This window comes from Ylistrum balloti, unplaced genomic scaffold, assembly GCF_031769215.1.
Source record: "Ylistrum balloti isolate Yb309-2 unplaced genomic scaffold, AGI_CSIRO_Ybal_v1 Utg369730, whole genome shotgun sequence".
Classification (NCBI taxonomy): Eukaryota; Metazoa; Mollusca; class Bivalvia; order Pectinida; family Pectinidae; genus Ylistrum; species Ylistrum balloti.
Window position 1 is genome coordinate 622,900 of NW_026781945.1, and position 15,539 is coordinate 638,438.

Sequence of the window (15,539 nt, forward strand, 5' to 3'; positions counted from 1 at the left end):
GAGGAACTTAACAATCAAAATAAAAAACATTCTGTATACAACCAACAACTCTGCTGACTGAGGAACTTAACAATCAAAATAAAAAACATTCTGTATACAACCAACAACTCTGCTGACTGAGGAACTTAACAATCAAAATAAAAAACATTCTGTATACAACCAACAACTCTGCTGACTGAGGAACTTAACAATCAAAATAAAAATAGACATTCTGTATACAACCAACAACTCTGCTGACTGAGGAACTTAACAATCAAAATAAAAAACGACATTCTGTATACAACCAACAACTCTGCTGACTGAGGAACTTAACAATCAAAATAAAAATAGACATTCTGTATACAACCAACAACTCTGCTGACTGAGGAACTTAACAATCAAAATAAAAAACATTCTGTATACAACCAACAACTCTGCTGACTGAGGAACTTAACAATCAAAATAAAAAACATTCTGTATACAACCAACAACTCTGCTGACTGAGGAACTTAACAATCAAAATAAAAAACATTCTGTATACAACCAACAACTCTGCTGACTGAGGAACTTAACAATCAAAATAAAAAAAAACATTCTGTATACAACCAACAACTCTGCTGACTGAGGAACTTAACAATCAAAATAAAAAACATTCTGTATACAACCAACAACTCTGCTGACTGAGGAACTTAACAATCAAAATAAAAAACATTCTGTATACAACCAACAACTCTGCTGACTGAGGAACTTAACAATCAAAATAAAAAACATTCTGTATACAACCAACAACTCTGCTGACTGAGGAACTTAACAATCAAAATAAAAAACATTCTGTATACAACCAACAACTCTGCTGACTGAGGAACTTAACAATCAAAATAAAAAACATTCTGTATACAACCAACAACTCTGCTGACTGAGGAACTTAACAACAATACAACCAACAAAATAAAAACAATCAAAATAAAAAACAATAAAAAAAAAAAAAAAAAACAACATTCTGTATACAACCAACAACTCTGCTGACTGAGGAACTTAACAATCAAAATAAAAAACATTCTGTATACAACCAACAACTCTGCTGACTGAGGAACTTAACAATCAAAATAAAAAACATTCTGTATACAACCAACAACTCTGCTGACTGAGGAACTTAACAATCAAAATAAAAAACATTCTGTATACAACCAACAACTCTGCTGACTGAGGAACTTAACAATCAAAATAAAAAACATTCTGTATACAACCAACAACTCTGCTGACTGAGGAACTTAACAATCAAAATAAAAAAAAAAAACTCACAAAAAAAAAAATTCTGTATACAACCAACAATTGAGGAACTTAACAATCAAAATAAAAAACGACATTCTGTATACAACCAACAGCTGACTGAGGAACTTAACAATCAAAATAAAAAACGACATTCTGTATACAACCAACAACTCTGCTGACTGAGGAACTTAACAATCAAAATAAAAAACGACATTCTGTATACAACCAACAACCCTGCTGACTGAGGAACTTAACAATCAAAATAAAAAATAGACATTCTGTATACAACCAACAACTCTGCTGACTGAGGAACTTAACAATCAAAATAAAAAACATTCTGTATACAACCAACAACACTGCTGACTGAGGAACTTAACAATCAAAATAAAAAACATTCTGTATACAACCAACAACTCTGCTGACTGAGTAACTTAACAATCAAAAAAAAAAAACGACATTCTGTATACAACCAACAACTCTGCTGACTGAGGAACTTAACAATCAAAATAAAAAACATTCTGTATACAACCAACAACTCTGCTGACTGAGGAACTTAACAATCAAAATAAAAAACGACATTCTGTATACAACCAACAAACAACTCTGCTGACTGAGGAACTTAACAATTAACAAAAAAGGAACTTAACAATCAAAATAAAAAACATTCTGTATACAACCAACAACTCTGCTGACTGAGGAACTTAACAATCAAAATAAAAAATAGACATTCTGTATACAACCAACAACTCTGCTGACTGAGGAACTTAACAATCAAAATAAAAAACGACATTCTGTATACAACCAACAACTCTGCTGACTGAGGAACTTAACAATCAAAATAAAAAACGACATTCTGTATACAACCAACAACTCTGCTGACTGAGGAACTTAACAATCAAAATAAAAAACATTCTGTATACAACCAACAACTCTGCTGACTGAGGAACTTAACAATCAAAATAAAAAACATTCTGTATACAACCAACAACCCTGCTGACTGAGGAACTTAACAATCAAAATAAAAAACATTCTGTATACAACCAACAACCCTGCTGACTGAGGAACTTAACAATCAAAATAAAAAACATTCTGTATACAACCAACAACTCTGCTGACTGAGGAAATTAACAATCAAAATAAAAATAGATATTCTGTATACAACCAACAACTCTGCTGACTGAGGAACTTAACAATCAAAATAAAAAACATTCTGTATACAACCAACAACTCTGCTGACTGAGGAACTTAACAATCAAAATAAAAAACATTCTGTATACAACCAACAACCCTGCTGACTGAGGAACTTAACAATGAAAATAAAAATAGATATTCTGTATACAACCAACAACTCTGCTGACTGAGGAACTTAACAATCAAAATAAAAATAGACATTCTGTATACAACCAACAACCCTGCTGACTGAGGAACTTAACAATCAAAATAAAAAAAACATTCTGTATACAACCAACAACTCTGCTGACTGAGGAACTTAACAGTCAAAATAAAAAAAACATTCTGTATACAACCAACAACCCTGCTGACTGAGGAACTTAACAATCAAAATAAAAAACATTCTGTATACAACCAACAACTCTGCTGACTGAGGAACTTAACAATCAAAATAAAAAACGACATTCTGTATACAACCAACAACTCTGCTGACTGAGGAACTTAACAATCAAAATAAAAAACATTCTGTATACAACCAACAACTCTGCTGACTGAGGAACTTAACAATCAAAATAAAAAACATTCTGTATACAACCAACAACTCTGCTGACTGAGGAACTTAACAATCAAAATAAAAAACATTCTGTATACAACCAACAACCCTGCTGACTGAGGAACTTAACAATCAAAATAAAAAACATTCTGTATACAACCAACAACTCTGCTGACTGAGGAACTTAACAATCAAAATAAAAAACATTCTGTATACAACCAACAACCCTGCTGACTGAGGAACTTAACAATAAAAATAAAAAACATTCTGTATACAACCAACAACTCTGCTGACTGAGGAACTTAACAATCAAAATAAAAAACGACATTCTGTATACAACCAACAACCCTGCTGACTGAGGAACTTAACAATCAAAATAAAAAACATTCTGTATACAACCAACAACTCTGCTGACTGAGGAACTTAACAATCAAAATAAAAAACGACATTCTGTATACAACCAACAACCCTGCTGACTGAGGAACTTAACAGTCAAAATAAAAAAAACATTCTGTATACAACCAACAACTCTGCTGACTGAGGAACTTAACAATCAAAATAAAAATAGACATTCTGTATACAACCAACAACCCTGCTGACTGAGGAACTTAACAATCAAAATAAAAAACATTCTGTATCTGTATACAACCAACAACCCTGCTGACTGAGGAACTTAACAATCAAAATAAAAAACATTCTGTATACAACCAACAACCCTGCTGACTGAGGAACTTAACAATCAAAATAAAAATAGACATTCTGTATACAACCAACAACCCTGCTGACTGAGGAACTTAACAATCAAAATAAAAAACATTCTGTATACAACCAACAACCCTGCTGACTGAGGAACTTAACAATCAAAATAAAAAACATTCTGTATACAACCAACAACTCTGCTGACTGAGGAACTTAACAATCAAAATAAAAAACATTCTGTATACAACCAACAACTCTGCTGACTGAGGAACTTAACAATCAAAATAAAAAAACATTCTGTATACAACCAACAACCCTGCTGACTGAGGAACTTAACAATCAAAATAAAAAACATTCTGTATACAACCAACAACCCTGCTGACTGAGGAACTTAACAATCAAAATAAAAAACATTCTGTATACAACCAACAACCCTGCTGACTGAGGAACTTAACAATCAAAATAAAAAACATTCTGACATTCTGTATACAACCAACAACTCTGCCGACTGAGGAACTTAACAATCAAAATAAAAAACATTCTGTATACAACCAACAACTCTGCTGACTGAGGAACTTAACAATCAAAATAAAAAACATTCTGTATACAACCAACAACTCTGCTGACTGAGGAACTTAACAATCACAATAAAAAACATTCTGTATACAACCAACAACTCTGCTGACTGAGGAACTTAACAATCAAAATAAAAGACATTCTGTATACAACCAACAACTCTGCTGACAGAGGAACTTAACAATCAAAATAAAAAACATTCTGTATACAACCAACAACTCTGCTGACTGAGGAACTTAACAATCAAAATAAAAAACATTCTGTATTCTGTGTATACAACCAACAACCCTGCTGACTGAGGAACTTAACAATCAAAATAAAAAACATTCTGTATACAACCAACAACTCTGCTGACTGAGGAACTTAACAATCAAAATAAAAAACATTCTGTATACAACCAACAACTCTGCTGACTGAGGAACTTAACAATCAAAATAAAAAACGACATTCTGTATACAACCAACAACCCTGCTGACTGAGGAACTTAACAATCAAAATAAAAAACGACATTCTGTATACAACCAACAACTCTGCTGACTGAGGAACTTAACAATCAAAATAAAAAAACGACATTCTGTATACAACCAACAACTCTGCTGACTGAGGAACTTAACAATCAAAATAAAAAACATTCTGTATACAACCAACAACTCTGCTGACTGAGGAACTTAACAATCAAAATAAAAAACATTCTGTATACAACCAACAAACTGAGGAACTTAACAATCAAATAAAAAAACATTCTGTATACAACCAACAACTCTGCTGACTGAGGAACTTAACAATCAAAATAAAAAACATTCTGTATACAACCAACAACTCTGCTGACTGAGGAACTTAACAATCAAAATAAAAAACATTCTGTATACAACCAACAACTCTGCTGACTGAGGAACTTAACAATCAAAATAAAAAACATTCTGTATACAACCAACAACTCTGCTGACTGAGGAACTTAACAATCAAAATAAAAAACATTCTGTATACAACCAACAACTCTGCTGACTGAGGAACTTAACAATCAAAATAAAAAACAATCTGAATACAACCAACAACTCTGCTGAAGGAACTTAACAATCAAAATAAAAAACGACATTCTGTATACAACCAACAACTCTGCTGACTGAGGAACTTAACAATCAAAATAAAAAACATTCTGTATACAACCAACAACTCTGCTGACTGAGGAACTTAACAATCAAAATAAAAAACATTCTGTATACAACCAACAACTCTGCTGACTGAGGAACTTAACAATCAAAATAAAAAACATTCTGTATACAACCAACAACTCTGCTGACTGAGGAAAACAGTCAAAATAAAAAACATTCTGTATACAACAAACAACTCTGCTGACTGAGGAACTTAACAATCAAAATAAAAAACATTCTGTATACAACCAACAACTCTGCTGACTGAGGAACTTAACAGTCAAAATAAAAATAGACATTCTGTATACAACCAACAACTCTGCTGACTGAGGAACTTAACAATCAAAATAAAAATAGACATTCTGTATACAACCAACAACTCTGCTGACTGAGGAACTTAACAATCAAAATAAAAAACATTCTGTATACAACCAACAACTCTGCTGACTGAGGAACTTAACAATCAAAATAAAAAACATTCTGTATACAACCAACAACTCTGCTGACTGAGGAACTTAACAATCAAAATAAAAAATAAAAGACATTCTGTATACAACCAACAACCCTGCTGACTGAGGAACTTAACAATCAAAATAAAAAACATTCTGTATACAACCAACAACTCTGCTGACTGAGGAACTTAACAATCAAAATAAAAAACATTCTGTATACAACCAACAACCCTGCTGACTGAGGAACTTAACAATCAAAATAAAAATAGACATTCTGTATACAACCAACAACTCTGCTGACTGAGGAACTTAACAATCAAAATAAAAATAGACATTCTGTATACAACCAACAACCCTGCTGACTGAGGAACTTAACAATCAAAATAAAAAACATTCTGTATACAACCAACAACTCCGCTGACTGAGGAACTTAACAATCAAAATAAAAAACATTCTGTATACAACCAACAACTCCGCTGACTGAGGAACTTAACAATCAAAATAAAAAACGACATTCTGTATACAACCAACAACCCTGCTGACTGAGGAACTTAACAATCACAATAAAAAACATTCTGTATACAACCAACAACTCTGCTGACTGAGGAACTTAACAATCAAAATAAAAAACATTCTGTATACAACCAACAACTCTGCTGACTGAGGAACTTAACAATCAAAATAAAAATAGACATTCTGTATACAACCAACAACCCTGCTGACTGAGGAACTTAACAATCAAAATAAAAAACATTCTGTATACAACAAACAACTCCGCTGACTGAGGAACTTAACAATCAAAATAAAAAACATTCTGTATACAACCAACAACTCTGCTGACTGAGGAACTTAACAATCAAAATAAAAAACATTCTGTATACAACCAACAACTCCGCTGACTGAGGAACTTAACAATCAAAATAAAAATAGACATTCTGTATACAACCAACAACCCTGCTGACTGAGGAACTTAACAATCAAAATAAAAAACATTCTGTATACAACCAACAACTCTGCTGACTGAGGAACTTAACAATCACAATAAAAAACGACATTCTGTATACAACCAACAACCCTGCTGACTGAGGAACTTAACAATCAAAATAAAAAACATTCTGTATACAACCAACAACTCTGCTGACTGAGGAACTTAACAATCAAAATAAAAAACAACATTCTGTATACAACCAACAAATCTGCTGACTGAGGAACTTAACAATCAAAATAAAAATAGACATTCTGTATACAACCAAAACTCCGCTGACTGTGGAATTTAACAATCAAAATTAAAAAAAACATTCTGTATACAACCAACAACTCTGCTGACTGAGGAACTTAACAATCAAAATAAAAAAAGACATTCTGTATACAACCAACAACTCCGCTGACTGAGGAACTTAACAATCAAAATAAAAAACATTCTGTATACAACCAACAACTCTGCTGACTGAGGAACTTAACAATCAAAATAAAAAACGACATTCTGTATACAACCAAAACTGCGCTGACTGTGGAATTTAACAATCAAAATTAAAAAAAACATTCTGTATACAACCAACAACTCTGCTGACTGAGGAACTTAACAATCAAAATAAAAAAAAACATTCTGTATACAACCAACAACCCTGCTGACTGAGGAACTTAACAATCAAAATAAAAAACATTCTGTATACAACCAACAACCCTGCTGACAGAGGAACTTAACAATCAAAATAAAAAACATTCTGTATATAACCAACAACTCTGCTGAATGAGGAACTTAACAATCAAAATAAAAAACGACATTCTGTATACAACCAACAACTCTGCTGACTGAGGAACTTAACAATCAAAATAAAAAACATTCTGTATACAACCAACAACTCTGCCGACTGAGGAACTTAACAATCAAAATAAAAAACATTCTGTATACAACCAACAACCCTGCTGACAGAGGAACTTAACAATCAAAATAAAAAACATTCTGTATACAACCAACAACCCCGCCAACTGAGGAACTTAACAATCAAAATAAAAAACGACATTCTGTATACAACCAAAACTGCGCTGACTGTGGAATTTAACAATCAAAATTAAAAAAAACATTCTGTATACAACCAACAACTCTGCTGACTGAGGAACTTAACAATCAAAATAAAAAACATTCTGTATACAACCAACAACCCTGCTGACTGAGGAAATTAACAATCAAAATAAAAATAGATATTCTGTATACAACCAACAACTCCGCTGACTGGGGAACTTAACAATCAAAATAAAAAATAAAAGACATTCTGTATACAACCAACAACTCCGCTGACTGTGGAACTTAACAATTAAAATAAAAAACATTCTGTATACAACCAACAACTCTGCTGACTGAGGAACCCTTTTTTAGTTTTTTTTACTACATATAGACAATGACACATAAAGTTGCTTGATAGTACAAAAAGTGATTTAAATAAATTAAAACAAACTTAAATATCTACATAACACCAGCATCTCATTTCCTAAACATAGGATCAGACAGACAGACAGACAGATGAGAACTCCATGAAATTGATGCTTTAGAAATTTAAATCTACCTGGATAAGTAAAATCCGTGGCTACAGACCTATTAACTGGTACATCTTGGAAAAGACAACAAGTAAATTGAAAGTAAAGGATGGTCTCCTATATTTGCATGGTGAGTGCATCTGCTTAATGCATGTTTTCAGGAGGCTGTCTTATGTTTGTGTTTACTTTTGTGATAGTACTGGAATGAAGCTGACTTTATAATAAGTACTGCTACAATGTAATACTGACAATGAGCAAACCATTAGTTACTCTACCACAATGCTGAATGTTAGGCAGGGACATGGAACTTCCATTTTTAGCTCAATGCCCTTCTGTCTTTCTTCTGTCTTTTCCGGCGTCAACTTTTCCATGGAAACGACTTCCCAATAACCAACCAAATATATGTCATGGTTGTTGGCTGGTGGGTTGCTGGGATGATGCTCAACAAAGTTTGATAAAAAAAATTAAATTGGACCTTATTCAAGATCACAGACAAAAATTTGTGAAATAACATCTTCTGGTGAACTAAAAGCCCAAGAAATAATGGGGAAAAGAAATGCCTTTGACCCCAATTCAAGGTCATAGGGGTCAAATTTGTGAGAAATTTTAAACAACTTCTGATGATTTATAAATAGGTTCTTAGGATGAAGCTGGCAGAGTTAGCTGACAGAGTTGGCAAAAAACGAAATGACATGGATCTTTATGAAAAGTTAGATGGGTCAAATTTGTTTTTAAAAAAATAAACAACTTCTTCTGACTAATTAAAAGGCCCAGGATCATTATATTTGTCTGATAGCTCTCTAGGATGAAGCCTGGCAAAATTGCTTAAAACCATATTCAAGGTCACAGGGGTCAAATCAACAAAACCTGTGAAGGACATCTTAAGGTAAACCAAAAGTCCAAGAAGCAGGCTTTTCAGTAGGAAGGTGCTTCTATGTCGAAGCCCGACAAATTACGAGGAAAAAGAAATGACGTTTACATACAATCCCTGCGATAACTGTCATTGTTTAAAGTTTAGCATTAGAAGCTGTTTTTGTTGAAATTGGTAAAAATTGATTTGATGTGCCCTCTTTGAATACCATTGGTGTACGTTTTGGTTGTCTAACTTTATGAACTGTAGAAACCAAAGCCTTCGTCACAGGAGCAAATGCTCAACTTGAGGCCAAGAGAGAGTCAGTCTCAGGGGAGACATTAAGATTTTACAGTTGTGTAGACAGGAGATAACACATCAGATCCAATAAGTGGATGAGGACAGCGGGTGCAATTTGCGCATCCTGTGGAACAGTAATATCTTTAACTTGTTGTAGTGTTTATCTTTTGTTATAACGAATTAATTCTTATATGCAAATATTATATCGATATAATTATTTTTCATTGTTATACAACAGAGCATCTGATGGACATTTCAGATCTGTTGTAATATGTCAAGCAGATTAAGATAATTTGTCCTGTAACACAGTGATACAGAATATTTTTTCATAAATTACACTCCAAGCAAAAGCATCTAAGAAAATACCAACAAACTAACAAAATCTGAATTCAAACTGAAAATTAAGGAAAAAAGACCGGAATATGAAAGAAAGAAAGATTTATACGGAGGTATTTTAAAGTAGAGTGATAACAAGACTATGTGTTCTGTTCTGTTTATTGACTCAATAAAACTTAGTTGGATACGAAGGCTCTATCAGAAATCATCTAAGTGGCAACTCATTTTCAAAACATTCTTTGATCTGCATAAATTATCTACATGTGGGACAGGATTTCTTCAAGATTGTGAAAAAAATTGTAAAAACAAATTTTGGAAAGATGTATTTAGAGCATGGGTAAAGTTTAATAATTCTAATGAAGTAAAGAAAATAAGTGAAAAGTATGTTTTGAAAATGCCGCTTTGGTGCAATAGAAACTTTACTATTGGAAAAAAAGTAATTTTCTATAAGGCCTGGTTTAATAGTGGGTTAAGTATTGTTAATAATTTAGTTAAAGACCCAGGCTCTCTCACATTTTACTCCTTTGAAGAGTTTACTGAGATTTATAGAGTTAATGCAAATTTTCTTGAATATCAGGGTGTTATTTCAGCAATTAGATCATATTTAAGGAAATCAAATATTTGTTTTAATCAACAGTCACTTGTTCTGCCATTAATTCCAGCTAATATTACATTTTCATAAACAGGACTAAGGGATGTAGGGACTTGTATAATCTTCTTGTTAAAAAATCTATTGTTTCTTCAGATAGAAGTAAATGGGAAAAGACATTTGAAGATGATGAATTGAAATGGGTTGAAATATTCAGTACACCTTTCAAAGTAACAAGACATACAAAACTGCAATGGTTTCAATATAGGGTATTACTACACATTCTAACAACAAATACTTTTTTGTTTAAATTAGGTCTTGTTAATAGTCCATTTTGTAATCTCTGCAATTTACAACGAGAAACAATTATTCATGTTTTATGGGAGTGCCTTGAAACCCAGAATTTTTTTTGCAAAGTTTAGAAACACTTTTTGATGCCCTTCTGATCCCATTCTCTTTTAATAAACAAAGTTTTATTTTTGGTATATTTGCAAACAATGGGAGAGAAACAGGAAATAAGACGGATAATGTCATTCTAATTTTGATTAAATTTTACATATACAAAACAAGGTGCCAACATAAGATATTAAACCTTGTTGCCTTCATTAATTTGATTAAGGATTATTTTATTTGCCAAAAATACATTGCTAATATTCAAGGGGAACAATATAAACAGAAATTTGAGATTGAATGGAGAAAATGGAAAAAAACTCCTTGATTGTGATTTTTCCTGAACTTTGTACATTATACAGCCTTAATACCTGTACATGTAGGTTTTAATTAGATTATTTAATTAGTTGATCATACAGCAGTTGTTGGTCTTGTTTTTCCTTCCACTTGTTAATGCATGTACAATGTTTTCATTTGTACCCATTAGGGTATATTTCCCTTTGAGACCCCAATTCTATTGCTTATATAAAGTGATTGGAAGTATCTAGCCCAGCATCTTTATCCTTATGATGATGATGATGATGATGATGGTGATGATGAATGGATGATAATTATCATGATCATGGTAGTGATGATGATGATGATGAATACTGTGGTGATGATGATGATGTGTGTAAAGATGTGTGTATGGTTCTGTTTATTTGTCAATACATGTTGAAAAATGTTTTGAAAAATAAAACAAATAAAAAAAAAAAAGACTATGTGTTCCGGAAGTGAAAGTGTTCTCGGTAACATCAAGACACCCGTCATGTTAATCGTGATCAATCAAAGTAATGTCAGTTTTCAATTTAATGGTGTATAATATAATCACGTGACATACTAAGGAGTATCAAATACATTGAAATATGTATCGCCCATGGATTAAGAATATTTCCAATGTGTTGTCAATGGCAACCGCAACACTTTGTAATAATCTTCATCAATTTGTATTTCAAGAAACCCTTGGTTGTAAACATACAATACAGTTAATTAATCACTCTGATCTACCGTATCTATTTCTGATTTATAAAGAAAGGTACTAACAAGGTGGGATTATCATGGAAGGGGATTTTAATGAAGCCAAGGGGAAAACAGAATACATAGTAATCAGAATAGGATCTTCAGTAACACTTATGGGCTAAAATGATAAATAAAGGATAACGTTAATTGACATTCGGAAACAAAAGACAATTTACATGGAAACACAAGGGAAGCAAGTAGACTTGATTAGATCTTAATTGAAAATAGTATTAATAGCCAAAATTGTGACGTAAGACCAGCACAAACGGACATACTAACCATCTGGTAGTATCCTGGAAACTTATTAATAACAGAGCAAAAATTAAAGGTAGTGAAGTAGGCTTTGAAAAGTGATACATAAACATTTGATAGAAGGGTAATAGATGATGTTCGGGAAAAATCTTCATTTTTTCAATTAAGCAGATTTCTGGAATTTTGCAAAAAAAAAAATATATATATATATATATGAAAGCAAAACTATAGAATATTTTAAGTTTAATTTAAGTGTAAAAAAGAGAAAGGAATATTTCTACAGAATGTGAACTTTGGTGAGTATCTTTGCAAAGAAACACAAGAAAAGATGAAGAATTTAGTAAATCAGTTAAAATAAGGGCAATGGTTAACCGGACAGAAAATGGGGAATATGAAATACATTTTGGGGATGAAAAAACAGAGACGATTGAAAAATACAATTACAAATGGATAATGGGAAATTAGAAACAGAACAAACATCTTTACTGTAGATACATGAAACAAATAATCAAGATAACATTGTAGTAAATAAATATATTAAAACCTGTAATGTAGAGTATGTGCTTGACGAGAGAGAGAGAGAGAGAGAGAGAGAGAGAGAGAGAGAGAGAGAGAGAGAGAGAAAATGTTGTGAAGAAGAGTTCATACTTTAGAGATGTAAAGATGCTGTACTACAAATGAAAATAAACAAAAGTCCTTGAAGTAATGGCCTACGGCTAAATTTTGCAAAACCTTTTTTTAACAAAATAAAAAACCGGATGTTGGAGCCTTGAATGACTCGAACAGAAGAGATGAACCGAGTAATTATCAAAATATAGGCCTGATTTCTTATATTAACAAATAGAATGATGCTCTGAGTTTACGACCTTCTAGGCCGATAACCTTTTATAAACAAATTACAAAATTGTTGCTTATGTTTTAGAGGCTCAAATTAAACCTTTTACATCTATGTCAAAGATAATTAGTACTCATCAAAATGGTTACATACGGAATACCTCGGATACAATAACAGACTAATTCATGGCATAGCTGACTTCAGGGAGAAATTTAACAATGTACAAACTTGCTAGAAAACTGCCCGTGTTGGTTTCATTACAGATAGACATGGGTCCATGTAGAAGAGTTGATGTCGACTCCCTGATTTCCAGCGCTGGTAGATACATGTATCGGATATGATCAATGGTTTGTTATAGAAAGAAAGAAATTTTGTGGAAGGTTTTAGCGCCATCTTCGATGCCCTTTCTGATCAGCTCTGTGATAAATTCAGCCTCGTATGAACCAGTTAACAGAAGGGTACACTTATTTCGGATAATTTTCTTCAGGTCAGCAATGTCAATAGAATGAACGGTTTTTTATAATGCAAGCAATGATTTCCGCGAAAATTTGTCTTAAACTTCTTAAAAAGTATCTGTTTTACTATTTCTGATTATTTATAAAGATCTATATATATCATTACAAATAAAATGTTTTATACAAAATGTAGATATTGAGTCAGTCAACCGATAACATATATGGTAACTTGTTCCATCAAAGAAAACGTCAAAATCAGACAGGATTGTCCTTATCAGTGTAACCATTCAAATAACGGTGGGAACTGTTTTCCACTACAATGTGGCTTTATGTACTCGCGCCAGTTACAAAATACCGAGCGTGATCGTTTACCTCTAGGTTGAAGATTTTGAGATATAAACTCCATATTATTAATTACGATCGTAAATTTTCTACCTTAACAACTAACCTATGCAATCTGCATATTGATATTTAATGATAACATTGTATGTCGCGTCACGTTTTTTATTCATTAAATATGATGATACTATCACCAGGGAGCCACGAGACTACAAAACAACACCAGTGTTAATCTATATACTTAGAAATTTGATGTATATCGAAAAGCATTACGTCAGTGGCTAATTTAATATAATGTAGTAATTACGTACTAGATCATTGTCGACAGACTTATTAGGGCACGGAATTAAAAATAAATTCAGAAGACAAGAAATTCCTAGCTTACCAACATCTTTTCACTCCAGCGAAAGATTCTATTGGAATAAATTGCTGGAATTAGTGACAAATCTGAACTTAAAATAATTATGCTTTACTCTTCTCAGGCAATTGGAAGTAGAAGTACATTTCTTAAGGTTACGTATAGGAGAATCGTTACTTATGTAATACAATCAATATCTTTGTATGTTTATGCGATAATAAGATAGGTAATCTCGGGATATGAAATATGACAAATTACCCGTTAGGCGTGACGGGGCCGTTCTGTCGGATGATGCAGGCGCACGTGCCAAACGGAATCATCAGATATAATATTTGTTTGATTTTCTTTTTATTTAGTTCTTTTTTTCAAGAATTGAAAAAAATATATGTATATTATTCCGTATCCGAACGATCGTTTTTGAGCGTAGGGACGACTGGTACTCGTGTGAAACACAACCTTTGTTCGTGCGTTCACGCTCGAGTCACGTGCCGCACGGACTTCAGCTTTCTTATCTCATAACGAGGCAGTGTCCTGTCGGAGTTCCCAGTTTTTGTGCGTCATATGTAAAGGTAAGTGCGATGACCGAACGTAATAGTGTTTAAGATAAACAATCATTGGAGGAACAGTTACCAGAGTAGGAATTCACGCGCACACAAGCTCTGTACTTCAATTTACTGTATATTAACAATATAAAAAAAAAACAATACCCTGGAGAAGAAACAACATTACAAAATTAAACAATGTCAACAAGTCGAAATAAAACGTGATGAAAAAACCACAAATAAAATCAAATTAAGATACCGACAACACGAATTGGACTATTACACAAAATACAGACAACAACACAACGTAGACACAATATCACAAAAATACAGACAACGACACAACGTAGACACAATATCACAAAAATACAGACAACGACACAACGTAGACACAATATCACAAAAATACAGACAACGACACAACGTAGACACAATATCACAAAAATACAGACAACGACACAACGTAGACACAATATCACAAAATACAGTCAACAGCTTGAACACAATATCACAAAATACAGACAACAGCTTGAACACAATATCACAAAATACAGACAACAACACAGCTTGAACACAATATCACAAAAATACAGACAACGACACAACATAGACACAATATCACAAAAATACAGACAACGACACAACGTAGACACAATATCGCAAAATACAGACAACAACACAGCTTGAACACAATATCACAAAATACAGACAACGACACAACGTAGACACAATATCACAAAAATACAGACAACGACACAACGTAGACACAATATCACAAAATACAGACAACAGCTTGAACACAATATCACAAAATACAGACAACAACACAGCTTGAACACAATATCAC